Source organism: Psammomys obesus, unplaced genomic scaffold (assembly GCF_907164565.1).
Source record: "Psammomys obesus unplaced genomic scaffold, mPsaObe1.curated_primary_1811, whole genome shotgun sequence".
Classification (NCBI taxonomy): Eukaryota; Metazoa; Chordata; class Mammalia; order Rodentia; family Muridae; genus Psammomys; species Psammomys obesus.
The window spans coordinates 6,070,959-6,089,334 of NW_026590663.1; the positions used below are offsets into that span (position 1 = coordinate 6,070,959).

At 38.8% G+C, this 18,376-nt stretch overlaps 1 pseudogene; it reads left to right on the top strand.

The window, feature by feature from the left end:
- Window positions 1-2,989: 2,989 nt before the first annotated feature.
- The window catches only part of LOC129677521 (peptidyl-tRNA hydrolase 2, mitochondrial-like), a 58,390-nt pseudogene continuing 43,003 nt past the window's right edge, over window positions 2,990-18,376 (top strand).

Below are 18,376 nucleotides of genomic sequence, written 5' to 3' on the forward strand. Positions count from 1 at the left end.
GAGTGCTCATCTTCCTCCAAATCCCTGCCAGCAAGAGTTGTTACATCTTTTTTTTTTAATCTTAGCCATTTTTACAGGTATAAGAGAAAATCTCAAAGTAGTTTTGATTTGCATTTCACTAATTGCTAATGATGCTAATGATCTTTAAGTGTTTTTCAGCTTTTTGAGTTTCCTCTTTTGAGAATTTTCGGTTTAGATATGTACATTATTTTGTATTTGGGTTAATTCGTTTTTTTTTTTTTTTTTTTTTTTAGTGTTTTGTATATTTTGAATGTCAGTCCTCTATCAGATGTATACTTGTTAAAACATTTTTTACCATCAGAATGATGGAATGATAATGTCTTTTGCCCTGCAGAAACTTTTCAGATTCATGAGGTCCTATTTTTGAAATACTCAGTTTAGTGCCTGTGGTTAACGGTGCTCTGGTAGAAGATCTTCTCCTATGCCGCTGACTGCAAAGCTTTTCTACTTCTTCTCTTCTGCCGGGTCCAGTGTATCTGCTTCTGTGTTGAGGTTTTTGACTCATTTAGAGTTGTCTTTTGTGCAAGGTGTTAAGTATTTGGATTCTTTTTCATGCAGCCATCCAGTTTGACAGTAAACTCTGTTGAAAATGCTTTTTTTTTCCCTCCAGTGTGTATTTCTGGCTTCTTCAAAAAAAAAAAAATCTATGTATCCATAGGTGTGTCTTTAATTTGATTATATTGATTGATGTATCTGTTTTTGTGCCAATAGCATACTGTCTTTTATAACTACAGCACTGTAGTACAACTTGAAGTCAGAGATAGTGGTATCTCCTGTGATTTTTTATTAATCAGAAGGGTTTTTAGCTATCCTGTTTTCTTTCTTCTTTTTGGATGTAAGTGCATCTCTCTCTCTTTCTCTGTGTCTCATGTGAAGCTGAAAATTGTCCTTTCAATATCAGTAAGAAACTGTTGGAATTTTTATGGTCATTACATTGAATATGTAGAATCCTTTTGGTAGGATAGTTATTTATGATCATAGAATCTTTCTATTTTTTTACATCTTCAATTATTTTCTTCAGTCTCTGAAAGTTTCTATAATACAAGTACTTCAAATTTTTGGTCAGAGATATCCCAAAATATTTTCTATTTTTTGTAGAAGGTGTAGTTCCCTTGATTTCTTTTTCGGTTCATCTGTCATTTGAATAGAAGAGGGATGATTAGTTTGTGAGTTAACTTTGTATCCATCATATATTAAAAGACAGAGATCTGCTTCATAAGAATAAATTGAAAAGTAATTTATAAACTAATAGTGAATGGTTCAACTATAGATTACAATTTGGGTCAAAATTGTCTTGAGATGTGGTTGGTTTTTGTTTATTTGTGTTTTGTTTTATTTTATGAGATGCATGTTTGGCAAGAAGGAACCTGGGGAATGGATGTCATTATCTGATAGCTGCAAGAAATTAGAAAAAAGTGTAGGATAGATATTTTTCCCAGTTCAGCAAAGAGAACATTAACTGGCTTAATGCATCAGTGAATTGTTGGGAGGGTAGCAATGGTAACAGAGAAGAGACTATCTCTAGTTGAACCTCAAGCATTTCTGTAGAAAGCAATCTCCTTCGAAACAATGTGTGAGAATAATTAGAAATACGCAAGAGATGCCTCTAGCATCCCAAGGCCTAATGTTGAGTAGATTGGAAAGATAAACTAAAAAGACAGAAACAGAGTAAGCATAACCTCGTCTGTACCTGATGCCTATTCAGAGCTGTGAAATTGAAGTTACATTGGAAATCCACAGGTAAAACTTCATTTCTGTCATCAATATATCCAGGGACTTAATTAGGTGAGTCAAATATGTATTTGCCTAAAATGTTGTCTGAATACCAAGGGGAACCTAAAGGTTCTCATTTCACTAACTCCAGGGAACTGACAGGAGAACATTTTTCCAAAAATAAATATATATGGTGATATCAACCAAAAAAAATAATAATAAGATGCTGTGGAAATAAAGTTTAACCTTTTTGCTGTCAGGTGTGTGACAAATAACTTTCTGTAATGCTTTCAATGGGTAAGTGGATATACACTTTGCAGTCAATAGGACAATATTCTTTGATCTATCTTAAGACTTTGGGGAAAATAGGCTTTATCTCTACACAAAACAGCTTTCTTGTATTTTGTGAAAACAGACTCCATAGTCACAAAGAATATTACACAAATTAGTATAAACTAAAAGGGCTCTATTTTCCTAAAAAGATATTTTGCCACCAATATAAGGGCACAATGTTAAAAATAATTGTGGAATTCAAAGGACCATGTAAGTACAAAAGGGAAAAATTGGAAAAACGTATTCCTGAAAATAAGTACATTTCTCCACTGATATTCTCAAAACTAAAGGCATCCTCAGTGTAGCACCAGAAGTTTTTATGCATTACACAAAGTGACAGGTATTGGATTATTTGCAAGGAATGCCAGATAACACCTCTGAGTACAGTGACACTTGAACATCCCTTTGTTTGGGTGACTCTGGAAAGAAGCCACAAAGAAGTTCAGATAAAAACGTCACCCCAAATCCCTCCTCTTCCCTTCTTCAACTATGGGCTGATGACAGGCTTTATCAGTGAGCTGCAAGAATCACGACACACCCACCACAAGGTGCTGAAAAGCCATTGCCGCAACTAAAAAATTTGACTACCTGAATTAAATTAATTTTACAGTTCTACGAAAAACGTGTTGGCGATAAAAATTATTAGGAAGAATATACACATTCTTTGCTAATTCATTTCTTGCAATATGGCTATTAAGACCCACTCAAAAAGAAGTGTAATATTTCTGGTTCTGGGTTATCTGACTAGCGATGATCTTTTCTAGTTCTATCCATTTGCCTGCAAATTTCATGATTTCCTTGTTATAATTGCTGAGTAGTATTCCATTCTGTAAATGTGCCATAATTTATTTATCCATTCTTCAGTTGAGGGACTCTAAGTTGTTTCCAGATTCTGACTATTACAAATCAAGCTGCTACGAACATGAATGTAATTGATAAATGTTCTTACTGTGTGGTGGAGAATCTTTCGGGTATCCGCACAGGCGTGCTATCCCTGGGTCTTGAGGTAAAGCTGTTTTCAATTGTCTGAGAAAGTGTCAGATTGATTTACAAAGTGGTTATACAAGTTTTCACTCCCACCAGCAATGGAGGAAGGTTCCCCTTTCTCCACATCCTCGCCAGCATATGCTGTACCTTGTGTCTTTGGTCTTAGCCACTCTGATCAGTGTAAGATGGAATCTCAGAGTCGTTCTGATTTGCATTTTCCTCATTGCTAAGTACGCTGAGCATTTCTTTAACTGTTTTTCCATCGTTTAATACTCCTCTGTTGAGAATTCTTTGTTTAGTTCTGTACCCCATTTTTAATTGGATTATTTGTTTTGTTGGAGTTTAACTTCTTGAGTTCTTATATATTCTGGATATTAGCACTCTTTCTGATATTGGATTGGTGAAGATTTTTTTTCCCTAGTCTGTAGGTTCTCATTTTATTCTTTTGAGAGTGTCCTTTGCTTTGCAGAAGCTTTTTTAGTTTCATGAGGTCCCTTTTATTAATTGTTGATCTTAGAGCCTGAGTTGTTAGTGTTCTATTCAGGAAGTTGTCTCCTATGCCAATGAAGTCAATGCACTTCCTCTCTTTCTTCCAACAGATTAATTGTGTATGGTTTTATGTTGAGGTCTTTGATCCACTTGGACTTTAGTTTTGTGCAGGGTGATAAATATGGGTCTACTTGCATTTTTCTACATGTAGACATCCATTTAGACCAGCACCATTTGTTGAAGACACTACCATTTTTCCATTGTATGGTTTTGGCTTCTTTGTCAAAAATCAAGTAGGTGTGTGGGTTTATTTCTTGGTATTTGATTTGGTTCCATTAGTACTTAAAATTAGGTCATAAACCCCAGTAATAATCCCACCATTAAATCTATACCTCTAAATTAAATCTATACCTCTAAATTAAATCCCACCTCTAAATCTATACCTGTATATTCGTCTATTAATATAGTTCTCACACCTTATCAGAGATAGTCTTCTTTCAGCAGATGTCTACTAATGTAAAAGCTCACAACTTATTAAAGTGCAGAGAACAGGTGCCTGGGGAACAGGTAACTCAAGTGGGCATTACTATACTGCTTATTATTTTCTTCCTTAAGACTTATAAAAATTATCAACACTTTAAAGAACATTGTGAAGCTTTATATTATAAAAGTTACAAAGAGAATATGCTCTAGCACAGTAAAAAAAAATCAGAACAAAGACACTTTGATTTTAGTAAAAACAAATTACATGCAAGCCCTGCATTTTGTACCTGAGAATTTCAGTAAACTTATTCTATTGAATCTGTACAGAGAGAAGAGGAAGTAGTCACTGCCTGCATATTTACAAAGAGAAATTGATGACAGCTTTAAAATTAATTTAAGGACCAAAACAAAAAACCCAACAGTTAGGGGGCTTTGCTGTTCTGCCTGAAGACCAGAGTTCATTCCTCGAACGCACCCCAGGCAGCTCATAACCATCTGTAACAGCAGAGCCAGGGGACCTGGATTCCTCTGGTCTCCAAGGGCACCCATACTCAGCTGTGCAGACACACACACATGCACACACATGCACTCACACACACACATACAAACATGCACATGCAAACATATGCGTGCACACACACTTACAGATACATAAATACTTTTTAAAACCTTTAATTAATAAATAAATTATTTCGATAGAATTAAGAAGAAGGTAAAATATAGCTTGTTCTACTTGTGCAATGGAGAATGGAAACATGTGAATGGATAAACTTCATTGATGAGAGAGTGCTATAGTAACCCTGTTTTAAACATACTAGGCAGCCTTGCCAAGGGTATCTTATCAAGAAGGCACTAAATGAGTATTATTTTGGATGGATGAGATGCACCAACAAGAAACTCAGCAATGAGTGATAATGGTGTTGTATCACAAACAGAAGCAAGTAAATATGCTTAGCAAATCTGCCAAAATGCTCCTTAGAGAGTTCATATTCATAAGCATATTTTTCTGGAAGTGGGATTAATGTGTGTTATGCAACAGAGAGAATCATCAGATTTAGAAATCCATACTCATAAAAACAGTGTTTTCAATAGCCCAGAGGTCAGAAGAACCAAAACTTCTGGCAGCAAGAATAAACAAAACAGAGTATAAACATATGTAATATTATTCATTCTTGAGGTCATGAATTGGATGTGGCTACCGTAAAGTGAAAGCAGTTATACAAAACCCATCATTAAATGACTCTATTTGTGCAAGGTGTTCATAGTGACGTGACGTGACGTGACGGAAAGTAGAGGGTTGACGGGCAGAACTGGGGAAAACTGGGGACAACGAAGACCTGAACACTGGACATAGAACCTCAGGTTTTCTGAATCAATGTTATTAATATTGTCACATGATAGCCTGGGCACAGTCAATGCTGCTGAGCTACACTCTTTGAAACAGTTGAGACTAAATTGTATGTAGTGTGCTTTTGCTTGTTTGCTTACCTTCTTGTCTTACAACAATAAAAAAATACAAAATATCCCACAACTCCTGGGGCTTACACAGATGGACATTTATGTGTGTAAAATCCTAAGACCAATTTTTTAATTAATTTATTTTTTATTAATTACAGTTTATTCACTTTGTATCCCAGCTGTAGCCCCTCTTCTCCCGATCCCTTCCTCCCTCCCTCATCTCCTCCCATGCCCCTCTCCAAGTCCACTGATAAGGAAGGTCTTCCTCCCCTTCCCTTAGATTCTAGCCTATCAGCTATCATCAGGACTGGCTGCATTGTTTTCCTCTGTGGCCTGGTAAGGCTGTTCCTCCCTCAGGGGGAGGTGATCAAAGAGCCAGCCACTGAGTTCATGTCAGAGACAGCCCCTTTAAGACCAATTCTTAAAGTAACTCTGAAATAATCATTGTCATTTTTGGAGTTGAATTCTTGCTCTGTCAGCCAGCGCTCCCACAGGGCGGAAGCTTGTTGAATGTTGCTGAGACTATAGTGATATTATAACAGAAAGGTGCTTTGAAGTTTTCTCTACCAGGAAATACACTCAACTCACTCTGAAAAAAAATCCACAGCTTGCTTCCCAGCATCAGACTCTTCCCAACTTGGAATCACGGGAAGGCATAGGTCATTTGTATAAATAACACATGGGCAATGAAAATTCAACTGAACTAAAGGAAATCAAAATTCTTGTTATACATTTTGTATGATTTTTGCCAGTTCCTCAATCTCACTTTTCAAAATGAGACTCACAGAGGTCACTTATACAATAATATCCAGTTTTTATTTAGAACATGATATGCACAGGGGATGCTTTCTTTGATTTGAATCCTCACTATGATATATCACACTTTGACCTTCACTTAAAATTTGTGAAAGCAAAGATGGAAAATGAAGGTTAAGACAGATTTCTACTAAGCAAGACTCTTTCTTTTAATTGAATGTATAAAAGCTAGCTGTGATTTCTCTCATGAGTTGTCATTTTTAGCTGCAATGGTAGAATTTGTAGTTTTGTCCTGTTGGCAAGTTTCCTGGTATTGCTTTTTGCATATGACAGAGAAATGCTTTGCAATTCATTTTCATGTTACCATTTCCATAAAAGCGTGTGCTAGGCTGCTATCACTATCCAGTCTGCTGCCACAAAATATATACATTGTTCTGAGACATAAATCTCCATCCTCAGTGGCATAATGAGCTATAGATGACTCATCTAAATTTTAAAGATGAAAACGCAAGTGAAAACCCATTTCACAAAATGTCATAACAGGCTATATACCTGAAAAAGAACCTTCTGGAAGCCCCTTCATCATTGTAGCTTCTGTGATTGTAATCATTTCTAAATGATGTGCTCCACTGAAAAGAGTTGATCACACACTTTATGCAAAGTTAGAGTACCCAAATATATCTCCTTGTCTTGTTTTGACATCAGATGAATGAGAGCATATTTGGGGCTCTTCATAAAAATCCAAAACTCTGTGCATCAATGTGAAAAAAAAATTTTCTGCACTTGAAATCCTTCCCTGTACTACTCCCTTTTCCTTCAGAATACCAAGCCACAAATACATAGAACGGGCATGTATCTATAAAAAAAAAAAAAGTGTTTCTGAAATGCCCTCCTCAATTATGGTGGTATTCTATTGTTAGATCATTTAAGCCAATGTGAGGATATGTCTTAGCCTGTAAGATGTTTCTAGGGAACTCCCACATATTCTTTATCTCTTTATCCATGAACTGTGACTTAGACTATTTTTTTGGGTTCCGTATGTTACAATTGAATCATATTTAAAAAAAAAAAGTAACGGTGGCAGCAAAAGCAATGCTCGCATACTACCCATCTAGTACAGATGTGGAATATCTGATTTCAACAGAAATCTTTACATTTCTTCTGAAAATCTTAAACCCCCGACCATGTTCCATGCTGTGAAAATGGTGTACAATTTTGTTGTTGAATCATGAATGTGCTTATTTCTGAATTTCAATATTTTCTGTCCTATGCTGAATGATGTTCTGGCCACTCTACTTAAGTTGAAGCCTCTGTTTTCACCTTTCCCTGAGGTGTCAAATTTTCCTATGAACTCTCAAACTCATTTTATCCGGCATAGTCTGCTCCCCTGACAAGGTCAACTCTGCCTTCTGCCTCTTCCTTCTCTCTACTAGGCATTGTGACTTTAAATTCTGTTTGCTCTACAGTTTTGACTTCACATGACTGAAGAGATCCCCATGGATGATCTATTACCACACACTAATCTTCCCAACTTGGCGCTGACACCCGGAATGGGCCTAACTACCAACTGCTCAACCTGTGCTCAGGCCAGCTCCAGTTACGCTGACCTCTAGCTAAGTTCTTGCCCTGTATTTCCTAATTGAGATCAGTATTCAACGTGTATTTCTAAACTGAGGTTCACTTTGCTTTCTGATCATCCTTTCTCCTGGTAGAATTGCACTGACAAAATTTTTCTACAGCCTGCACACGTGCCCGTTGTCTGTTGTCTTGAGGCACAGAGGGAATGTATAGGGAAGATGGACGTGACCAGAAGGCGCTGTTCTGAGTGGCGCATGACCAGATACTGCAGGTACGTTGAATAACCTAACACCTGATCCCCAAACACCAACATCGGTGTTTCCCTGACAAGAGGGGACATCCCGGGAGCTCGGGACCACAAGTCCAGGCCTCGCACCGCTGTCTCCTGGTTCAGGAGTCGCACAAGATCCCATGGCGCCCAGTGCAGATCTACCTATGTGGAGCACCGGTCCCCAGTCCCAGGGACTCTCCTCTGCAACAGCCAAACCTCTGATTCCTTCAGCTTCCCTGAGGGCAGAACTCGAATATGGGCCCAGGATCCATGCAGAGTCCATGTCTCACGCAGAATCCCGATATCGCGCAAAGTGCAGGAGGTTAGGCCTTCTGTCTTTAGGAAGGCAGGTCCCCGATTCCACCAATCAGAACTGAGATCCCTTCCACTTCCCTGAGAGCAGCCCCTTGGATATCTGGATCAACATCCCCAAAGGAATCCACAGCTCTACTGATCCCCCTGCCGAGACCAGCTGGACAATAGGAACACACAGGGAGTGGGTCCAAGATGGCAGAGTCCAGCCAGAGCCTACTTGACCTCCAAAGACTTCGAGACTAAATCCCATCCCACAAAGCCAGGAACTATTCATGGCCAGGCTTGACTTCTAAGGCCAGAGCTTACCTTCTCCCTGATCTACCCATCCCTCCTGGGATACAGCCAGCAAGGAGGTGAGCTGTAGGCAGGACTCATCATTCGCCATCCCGGAGAGGCCAGTGAAACCTAATGACGAAATAAATTTTAAAAATGTACAAACGCACATGAATAAGCTAATAATAGCAGTTGGTTTACTGTACCACATTAAGCCTTACAGAGATAAAGAAGTGAGCTATGGGCTAAGGAACCCACATAGAAAGAAGTGGCACTTGCTAATGTGAGATTGTGGTCCCCGGGCTGGGAAGACTGAAGATTGCGGGGCAGGGTTCTCTGGTGCTCGATGGTCACCCAGGTTAGCCTTATGGGTTCATCTGGGCCAATGAGAGTCTCTGTCTCAAAAAACAAGGAGGCTGGTTCCTGGTGAAGGCACCCAATGTGAGCCCCTGTAGTTTCTGTGCACGCCCACCCTCCCAAACCCACGTGTCCGTATACTATGCACGCACATGTACGCGTTAGCATGTGTAAAGTTATTTTATTTTCTTTAGTTAAAATTACGGCCATCGGCAACTGGCATTATTGTCGTATGCATTTGTGTCTCATGCCCTTTCAATGCTAGTCAATCATGAATAGCTTGTGATTTATTTTCTAACTGACAGCTATGTGTATTGTGTATTTGGTTAAATACGGCTGTTATGAGCACTGCTATAACAGAACATTATAATTACATATTATTTTTCTTAGATAAGTATATAGAAATGCAATACTGTGTATGTGTGAGTTAATAAATTTAAAAGAATGCTTCACTTATAAGGAATTGCTGACTTTCTAAGTGTTGTTCACTGCTACACCCTTACTGTGTTTTCAGATTAGCTATTTCATTATCTTTGTATGTGTTTATCATTGATATATTTTATCTGTTTCAGTGTTTAAATTCGCATTCTCTAGTAACTATGATGAATAGCATTTTGTCATACCTATTGGGGTATTGTACTTTCTCCTTTTGAAAGTATTTATAAAACTTTAGTACATAGATTTTTAGTACATAGATTTCAATGGAATTATACTATTTAGACTATATAATATCCCTTTCTCAGGGTCGTTTTGATTTGCATCTCCCTGATGGCTAAGGATGTTGAGCATCTCTTTAAGTGTTTCTCTTCCATTCTATATTCCTTTACAGAGAATTCTCTGTTTAGCTCCATACCCCATTTTTAATTGGTTTACTTGATTTATTGCTTTTTAACTTTTTTAGTTCTTTATATATTCTGGATATCAGCCCTCTGTCAGATAGAGGGTTGGTGAAAATCCTTTTCCAGTCTGTAGGCTGTTGTTTTGTTCTGACGACAGTGTCCTTTGCTTTACAGAAGCTTTTCAAGTTTTGTGAGGTCCCATTTATTAATTGTTGCTCTTAGAGCCCGTGCTGTTGGTGTTCTGTTCAGGAAGTTGTCTCCTGTGCCAATGAGTTCAAGGCTCTTCCCCACTTTTTCTTCTAAGCAGTTTAGTGTGTCTGGTTTTATGTTGAGGTCTTTGATCCACTTGGACTTTAGTTTTGTGCAGGGTGATAAGTATGGATCTACCTAGCAGTGTATCAAAGCAGATACTAAGAGTCATTACCAAACCTTCGGCAGAGTGCAGGGAATCGTATGAAAGAAGTAGGAGTTAGTATGGCATGGAGAGGATAGGAGCTCCACAAGGACCAAATATATCAGGGGTCTTTTCTGAGACTGACACTTCACCAAGGACTATGCATGGATATAACCTAGAACCTCTGCTCAGATGTAGCCCATGGCAGCTCAGTAACCAATTGGTTTTCCCTAGTAAGGGGAACAGGGACTATTTCTTACAGGAATTCAATGGCAGGCTCCCCACCCCCCAAGGGAGGAGCAGTCCTGCTAGGCCACAGAGGAGGACTTTGCAGCCAGTCCTGAAGATACCTGATAAAACAGGGTCAGATGAAAGGGAAGGAGGTCCTCCCCAATCAGTGGACTTGGACAGGGGCAGGGAGGAGATGAGGGATGGAGGGTGGGATTGGGAGGGAATGAGGGAGACTGATACAGCTGGGATACAGAGTTAATAAAATGTAACTAATAATAATAAAAAATAAAATATTTTTTAAAATCCCTTTCTACATAGGCCTGTGTCTTGGCTATTTCTTTTCTAATATTCTGTTTTCATTTACTTGCATTTTATTTTTTTTTTAAATCTTGGTTTAAATTTCTTCCTTTCAGTTTTAACTAATTCAAAGATCTCTCTATTTCTCTGAAAACAGAAGGGCAGGTGAGGGCATGGGCTCATTCCTGATTGATCCTGGAAATATAGAATCCAGTACATTCAAGCTGTCACAGCCTTGAAGCAAGTGCTAACCTCCTATAATGGCTCAGGAGACCCACAGCAGGACAGAGAAATGAAATGTATTTTCTTAGTCATGAATTACTGAAATTGTCTAACCAGTTTAAAGCACTGCTTATGAATTTGCAATCTATGGCTTTCGTTATTGTAATTATGCATGATAGATTTTTCAGAACCAAAACAATTACAGGGAGATTTTCAAAACTAAATAAAATTACATGGAGGTTTACCAGTAATCTTACTAATGTTACTATCCTTGCATTTTGAGTAACTAAGATGATAAAGGGCTGTTTAGTTATATACTGGGAATCACTGTTTCTGCTAGATTAGCTTCAAAGAGAAAGGATTTTTTTTTTCTTAATCACCAACCTTGTCCTTGTACATTGCCTGGTCGCAGCTGGGTTCGCCCTTCCTGCCCTCTGTGCTGGACTACTGTGAGGAATTCTAATCAAGGGCTTCCTGAAGAACTACTCCGAAGTTTCCGGAGTTATGACCAGGGGAGAACACAGCAGAAAGCTTGTTAACTGCCTCTGATTGCTAACAATGTGTGCCCTGAGGGAACAGGGCAAGTTCTGTCTGTGAATAATGCCTCCAGGCATGCCAACCTCCTGAGGTGTTTCATTTGATATTAATAGCTGAATCAAAACATATTTACTGAAAATCTTGTTTTAGTCACTTAGAGGTTGAGAATTTAAAAACTGAAAATCCTCTCACATATATTGGAATTCTCCCTTGCCCATTTTTTAAATACCAATTTTGGTTAAAAATTTTGGGTAAGGTCATCATAACAAGTATACATTTTAACTTCTATGTTTCTAATACACACAGATCAGTGGCTAGGTATTCACATACAACTCAATACACTCATAGAACATGCATATATTTTAATACAGTTTAAGTTTACATCAATTTGAAATATGTACCTACAAATTTTGTGTCTGTATAAAAATATTGTGAGTTTATGTACACGGCAAGATTTAATATCGGTATTCATAGCACATGTTGCAGAAATTAATGACATCAGTTATGACACATTTTGGCATAATGACCTCTTAGAAGCTATTTGTTGTCATAGTACATAGCACATTTGACAATTTATAGCCCGTGCTGAGCTTATCTCTTCCCTGCACAGATGACACATGGAAAAGAGAAGCCTTTTCTCTATCAAATGCTTCTCTGGTCAGCTAACAGGAAGGCACAGGCACAACGGCATTTCATCCCTGCCCACAACCCCTGTTCAGGCTCAGGTTCTGATGCTAATGACCATGGCATTGGCCACAGGTCAGCAGAAAAATCCAGGAGTGGAAGCAGAGAGTCTCAGACAATGGAAATATTTAAATATGTGATTCTTGTAGGCAGCAGACAATATTTAAGGTGACAGGATCCTATAATTTTAGCAGCAACAATGTAAGTGTACTTAAGATAATTTATTCAGCCAAAGTCCAAAGGTTTTGAAGCTTGCCTTGTGATTTAAATTTTTTTAATCATTATTATTATTCTGGAGTATATTTGGACAGATCAGTCACTAAGTGTTATATCTCTGTTACTTTACATTTGTAAAATGCATTCAGATAGGGACTATAGGGAATATAATTTGGTTAACTTTAAGCTTTTTTACTCTCATCTAGGTAGCAACGAAGTTGAAGAAATCCTGCACTAAGTACAGGGTAGTTCTACACTTTTCATACATCACATGAAGTTATTGACTTGATCATACTTACAGAACTGCATTTGTAATTCTAATGAGATGCAGTCTGTTTATAACTCCTGTGTGATCACGATGATGAGGGCTGGGTCTGAGTAGTTTATCTGTTGGAAATAGACACTATCATTGCTCAGCAGTTACTAGAACTGGCCACACAGTTGCCCCAAATAAAGAAACATAGCTAATAAGCTTAGTTTCTAGACATATTGCATATGTCAAGAATCAGGAATTTCTTAAAAAACCTGTTGAGGAAGTTTGGGTGTGAGGATGGCTGACTGGAGACTGGGCCTCCCATCACAGTGCCTGGCGGCTCTGGGTACATAGCAACACGTTGTCAGCTAGTAAAAAAGCTACAGTCGCCTTCTGTAATGGCTAACTGTCGAGAGTTATCAGAAATCTGTTCTACATACTTAGGATGAAATGATTGAGAAATTAAAGAGGTGGAGGATAGGCGAGACACATCCTATGAAGAGAGCTTTCTCAGATGATGTCCCATAATACTGTCAGAAAACATTGCCAAGTAAAGACAGGCCTATGGGTTCACCACATTAAGACAGGCCTATGGGTTCACCACATTAAGAACACAGGCTTCAGTGTCCTCGCAGTCGCAAATGAGGATTGCAAGGCAACACAGCTGTGGTTTTAGGCGCTACACCCACTGATTTTTTTTTTCTAGGAGTTTTGCAAAACTAAAAATGAGTTAGACTGTGGAGATAGCATAACTTTAGGTTGTTGGCAAATAGAGCGGAGGTCTTGAAGCAAGTCTTGATCAGGAAGCTGTTAGTTCTGATAAGTAATCCGTTTAGCTGGTTCATTCTCTTATCTTCTAGAAGCAGGTATGTCCTAAAGCAAGTAGCTAAATCAGTTTTGCTTGGTTTAAACAGAGTTTAACACAGGGACAGAGAATTCTAATTTTTATTTTTCATGACTGGGAAAAATTAAATGTTAATTGGTGTGTGTGTGTATGCATGTGTGTGTGTGTGAAAGAGAGATGGCTAACATTGGATATTCATTGTATTTGTTAAATTTTTGTCACTGGGATAAGACACACCTACCAAAGGTCTGTGGAGCTCTTCCTGAAGTCATGGAAGGAATGCAGTAAACAGCGGAAGCAGGAACTGGAGCTGGCGCCATCGATACAGCACGAAGCAAAGGAGCATACTGAAACTGTGCTGAAGCCATGACACGCTTCTTCCTCCAGACCTTTCATCAGCATAGCCCACTCCCAGAAGGCGCCACCATCGGGGGCCCAGGTATTCAAACACACGAGCCTGTGGAGACGTTTCTCATTCAAACCACCAACCATAATTATCATCTCTCTAGTTGTTCCTAGGAGCTCTTCACAATGCATATCAGCAAGACAAATTTAACTACATTCACTTAACTCCAGCAACCTGGTACATTCCCCTAGCTGCCTTCTCTTGGTGTCTAAAACACACAAAGGTATTTGACTGGCAAAAAAAGAAAAAGAAACTAACACCAGTAAGGCACTTTACTGAAAAGAATGATGATCCAGGATCTCCTACATGTTCCTTGACATTTCATGCTGTTGCCTTGGTTTTAAATATTAATCACAGCTAGGGAAAAAACAGTTCATTAAATGTTTTAACATTATAAAGGAAATTCTCTCCTGAATCATTTTGTTTCTGCTTGTTTGTATTTGTCTTAAGGCAAGTCCCACTCTGTAGCCCAGGTTACCCTAGAACTTACCATGTAGCTAAGTTGTATTTTTTTCACTCATAATTATTTTATATGCCTCTAGAGTGCACATTATAAGAACATTCTCTAAGGAAAATATTATGTATATAGTCTTCTAAATTGAGAAAAACAGTGACTATATATATGTTATCATTATTCTGTAAATAAAAATCTAGAAGTTTTTACTTTTCCCCACAATTTTCTATCGAACAGTAATTCTTTTGCTTTAAAGAGAAGGTTTTGTTTTTTGTTTTTTGTTGTTTTTTTTTTTTTTGATAGTAAGAACTCCATACCACAATAATTTAAAGTTAGGATATTATAGAGATGGAGTAACTATTTCAGGGGTAATAACTGCAAGTGTGAGCAGAGCTGATATGAAATTTTGTGAGTTGTGAACTTTTAGACCTGAACAACAAGGATTTCCCACATGGATATCCTGGATCAGAGGACTTCCAACAGTATTATATTTCTAAAATACCTGAAGTACCTTTAATACAAGAACTTGATCCGAGTGCTTGTTAGCAAAAGGATTCAGAGGATGGGGGGGTCAAAATAGATATTAAGATGGAAAACAGGTAGTAGAGATTATTAGAAAAAGTGTCAAGGTCATGGTTAGACGGACTGGTGCAGGCTCCCAAGGAGAGTCCAGGGCCCAGCACCTTCGTCAGAAAGCTTGACGTGGTTTCTGAAGGGGATTCTTAGGCCACAGGGCAGAAGTGAGTTCTTTTCTCATACTTTTCTGAATATGGGCTATGTTTCTCACCAAAAGCCTATAGCCAGGTTCTCTGATTCCTTTGTAGGAGGCAGAAATGGGGTGAACACAAAAAACTGTGGTCTATCAATAGCCCCGTTTGATGTAATTGGCTAGCCAGCTAAGAGCTCCTGACCCCATAGAAATTTGTTAGCTGGGGCCCTCCAGGCAATGTCTCAGAAGGATTGTTTCAGCTATGTATCTGTGAGAGAAAAAATGCTGTAGATATGATGGCCTAAGAGCAATACTGGATTTTAACTATGTTCTTACAGTTAAAGGTGTAATGTGATATCATAATTCAAAATGTAGTTTCATACAGATAAAATTGCCTTGAAATTTGGCCCAATTTGGTCCAACTCTTGAAAATTGTTTTTTGTCTATAGGCTATTAATTTCTGCACTTAGAAAATTTCCTTTAGAGGAGAATATTTGGGCTAGAGGAAGAATACCAACTATAGAGAAGAAGAGGGGACAGGGAAAGTATAGTAGAAGGATGAGAACAAATTAAAACAAAAGTATAATGACATACATATCTGAAAACATGATTATGAATTATATTGTTTAGTGTCCTTACTTAAAAAGTAATGAATACCAATGACCGCAACCACAAAGACCCTTCTCAATGTTGATTCTTCTCTTCAAGGATACGACGTTTAGACAAGTCCTGCCAGGTTACAAATCAAGTGTTTCCGTTTAAATGAGAAATGTCCCCCATAAGGTCATATATTTGAACACTTGACCTGTAGGTGTCAGATCTGTTTAGAGATGTCATGGGACTATAGGCTGTGAAGCTTAGCTGACAAAAAGTGTGTTTCTGTGGGAGTAGGCTTTGACAGGTTATGCCTTCTTCATCTTCTTGCTCCTTTTGCTTCCTGTTAGTGGCAGAAATGTGATCCACCAGATTCCTGTTCAGCCACCTGCTGCCCTGTCTTTCCTGACAGTAGGGACTATAACTCTCAGGAAACATAAGCCAAAATTAACGCTTTCTTCTTTATTTGATTGTAACAGCAACATAAGTCTAAATACTACACCCGGACTGGGAGGCTTTCTCTTGCTCTTCCTTCTTAAGCAAAGCTATCCCTTTGAAATTCAACCAATATGGAAGAAAGGGTGGTGTGTCCCAGTCTAAGGGCACACTATCCTGAGTAGAAAATTAACTTCAGTAGGTACTCATTGCCCAAGTTTTAAAAATATTTCCAGTCATTGTTTTTATAGCTGAGTATTATGAAATTTGCAAATCGATGGGACTAGAGAAGACCATCCTGAGTGAGGTAACCCAGACCCAGAAAGACAAACATGGTATGTCCTCACTTATAAGTGCATATTTGCATAAGAAGTGGAGGGTAACCATGATGTAAATCCAAGAAGCTAAGTAACAAGGAGAGCTCCGGGGGGGGGACGCTTGAGTGTCAATGAGAAAGGGAAATAAAGGAGACATCCTAGGCATACAGGAGTGGGAGTGGGAATGGAACAGGAGAAATCTGGTCAGGGGAGGAGAGAGAGAGAGGGTAAAGCAAGATAGAGTACTTGGAGAGACAACTGGAACGGGGAGCATCTCTGTGAAGAGCTAGAAACTCCCAGGAATCCGTGAGGGTGGCCCTTGCTAAGATACCTAACAGTGAGGAATATGAAACCTACACTGGCCATATCTTGGAAGTCCAGGAAAGATTCCCAACAGAATGATTGGGACAGCTGCCTAGCCACAAAACTTTTGACTTACAATTAGCCCTGCCTAAAAGATGTGCAGAAGTAAAGATGGAGCAGAAATCGAGGGAGTAGCCAAGCAATGTCTAGTCTAGCTTGAGACATATGCCCTGAGAGGAAGCCCATCCCTGACTGTTAATGACGTTCTGCTACACTTGCAGATAGGAACCTAGCAAAACCATCATCACAGAGACTTCACCCAGCAACTGATGGAAACAGATGCAGAGATCCACAGCCAAACATTAGGTGGAGTTTGAGGAATCTTGCGGAAGAGGGGGAGGAAGGATTCTAGGGCCAGAGGGGTGATGTACAACATAAAAACCCCACAGAATCAACTAAGCTGGGCCTATGGTGGCTCACAGACTGACCCACCTAGGCCCTCTGCAAAGCTGTACAGCGGAGTCTTCATGTGTTACTCCTAACAGCAAGAGTAGGGGCCATCTCTGAGTCTTTCCTGCTTTGGAGACCCTGTTCCTCTACTGGGCTGCCTAGTTTTACTGTAACTTGATATTCCAAGGCTGGTTGATATTCATAGGAGGTCTGAGAGAAAATAATATTTCCAGTTAATTTACAAACGTGATTTTCTTTGCACCTATCTTAACCTTCTAGCCCCTTGTTTCATCTTCTCACAAAGCAACGTTCTAATTTGATGCTCACTCATTTTTCATCCAATAACTTGGCATAAAGTACCTTTAAAAGGTGCTAAGGAAGTAATTTCATAAGTCAGCTGCCTACTCAAGAGGTCACACTCAGGAGATATGAACACGGAAATTTTGAAAAGAAAAAAATCATGAGGATTAAAGTAACATTTTCTGAAAGGTGTGCTGAGGTCCATAATGCAATGGAGTTTAGCGGAGTAAGGACTAAAGTAGGCTTTGGACAAGAGGAGTGGGCTGTGGAGAGTCACAAGTGAGGAATCTGTAAGGCTTCTCAGAGACTTCAGAGATGTTTGGAACTGAAAATTGGTTTTAGGGAAGAAATAGAAGCTTTTATGAGCTTTTATAAGCAAGATGTCAAAGATTTTGACTTTTGTTTCATGGATGATTAGAAGCTGTTGAAACATTTTAAACTTCAGAGAAATGTAGTTTGACCATAATATGGTAGTTGTCAAGCATCTTTGCTTCTCAGGCTACCTCGCCTAAAAGTACTTTGTGGATGACGTGGAGCAGCGTGCTTTGTGCTTAGCCTCTACACTAACACCTTGAACTGGTGACTTGTGAAAAGGAAGTTAAAAAGAATTGAGTTGTTGAAATTATAATCGCAGGAGCACCCTTCTTCGTTCAGAACACTTTCAGAAAGAGGTACTCCTGGAAATGAAGGATTTCAAAATGCAGCCCTTCAAAATTATATGAGCCTATGCATTCCATGGTAAAACTTGAGCATTCTCAAGGATATCAATACACAATCTCAGCAGTCAATTGTTAATCAATTAATCAGCTTTATGTGCACATCTGCACATGTGCAAATATGGAAACCCATGCATGCAT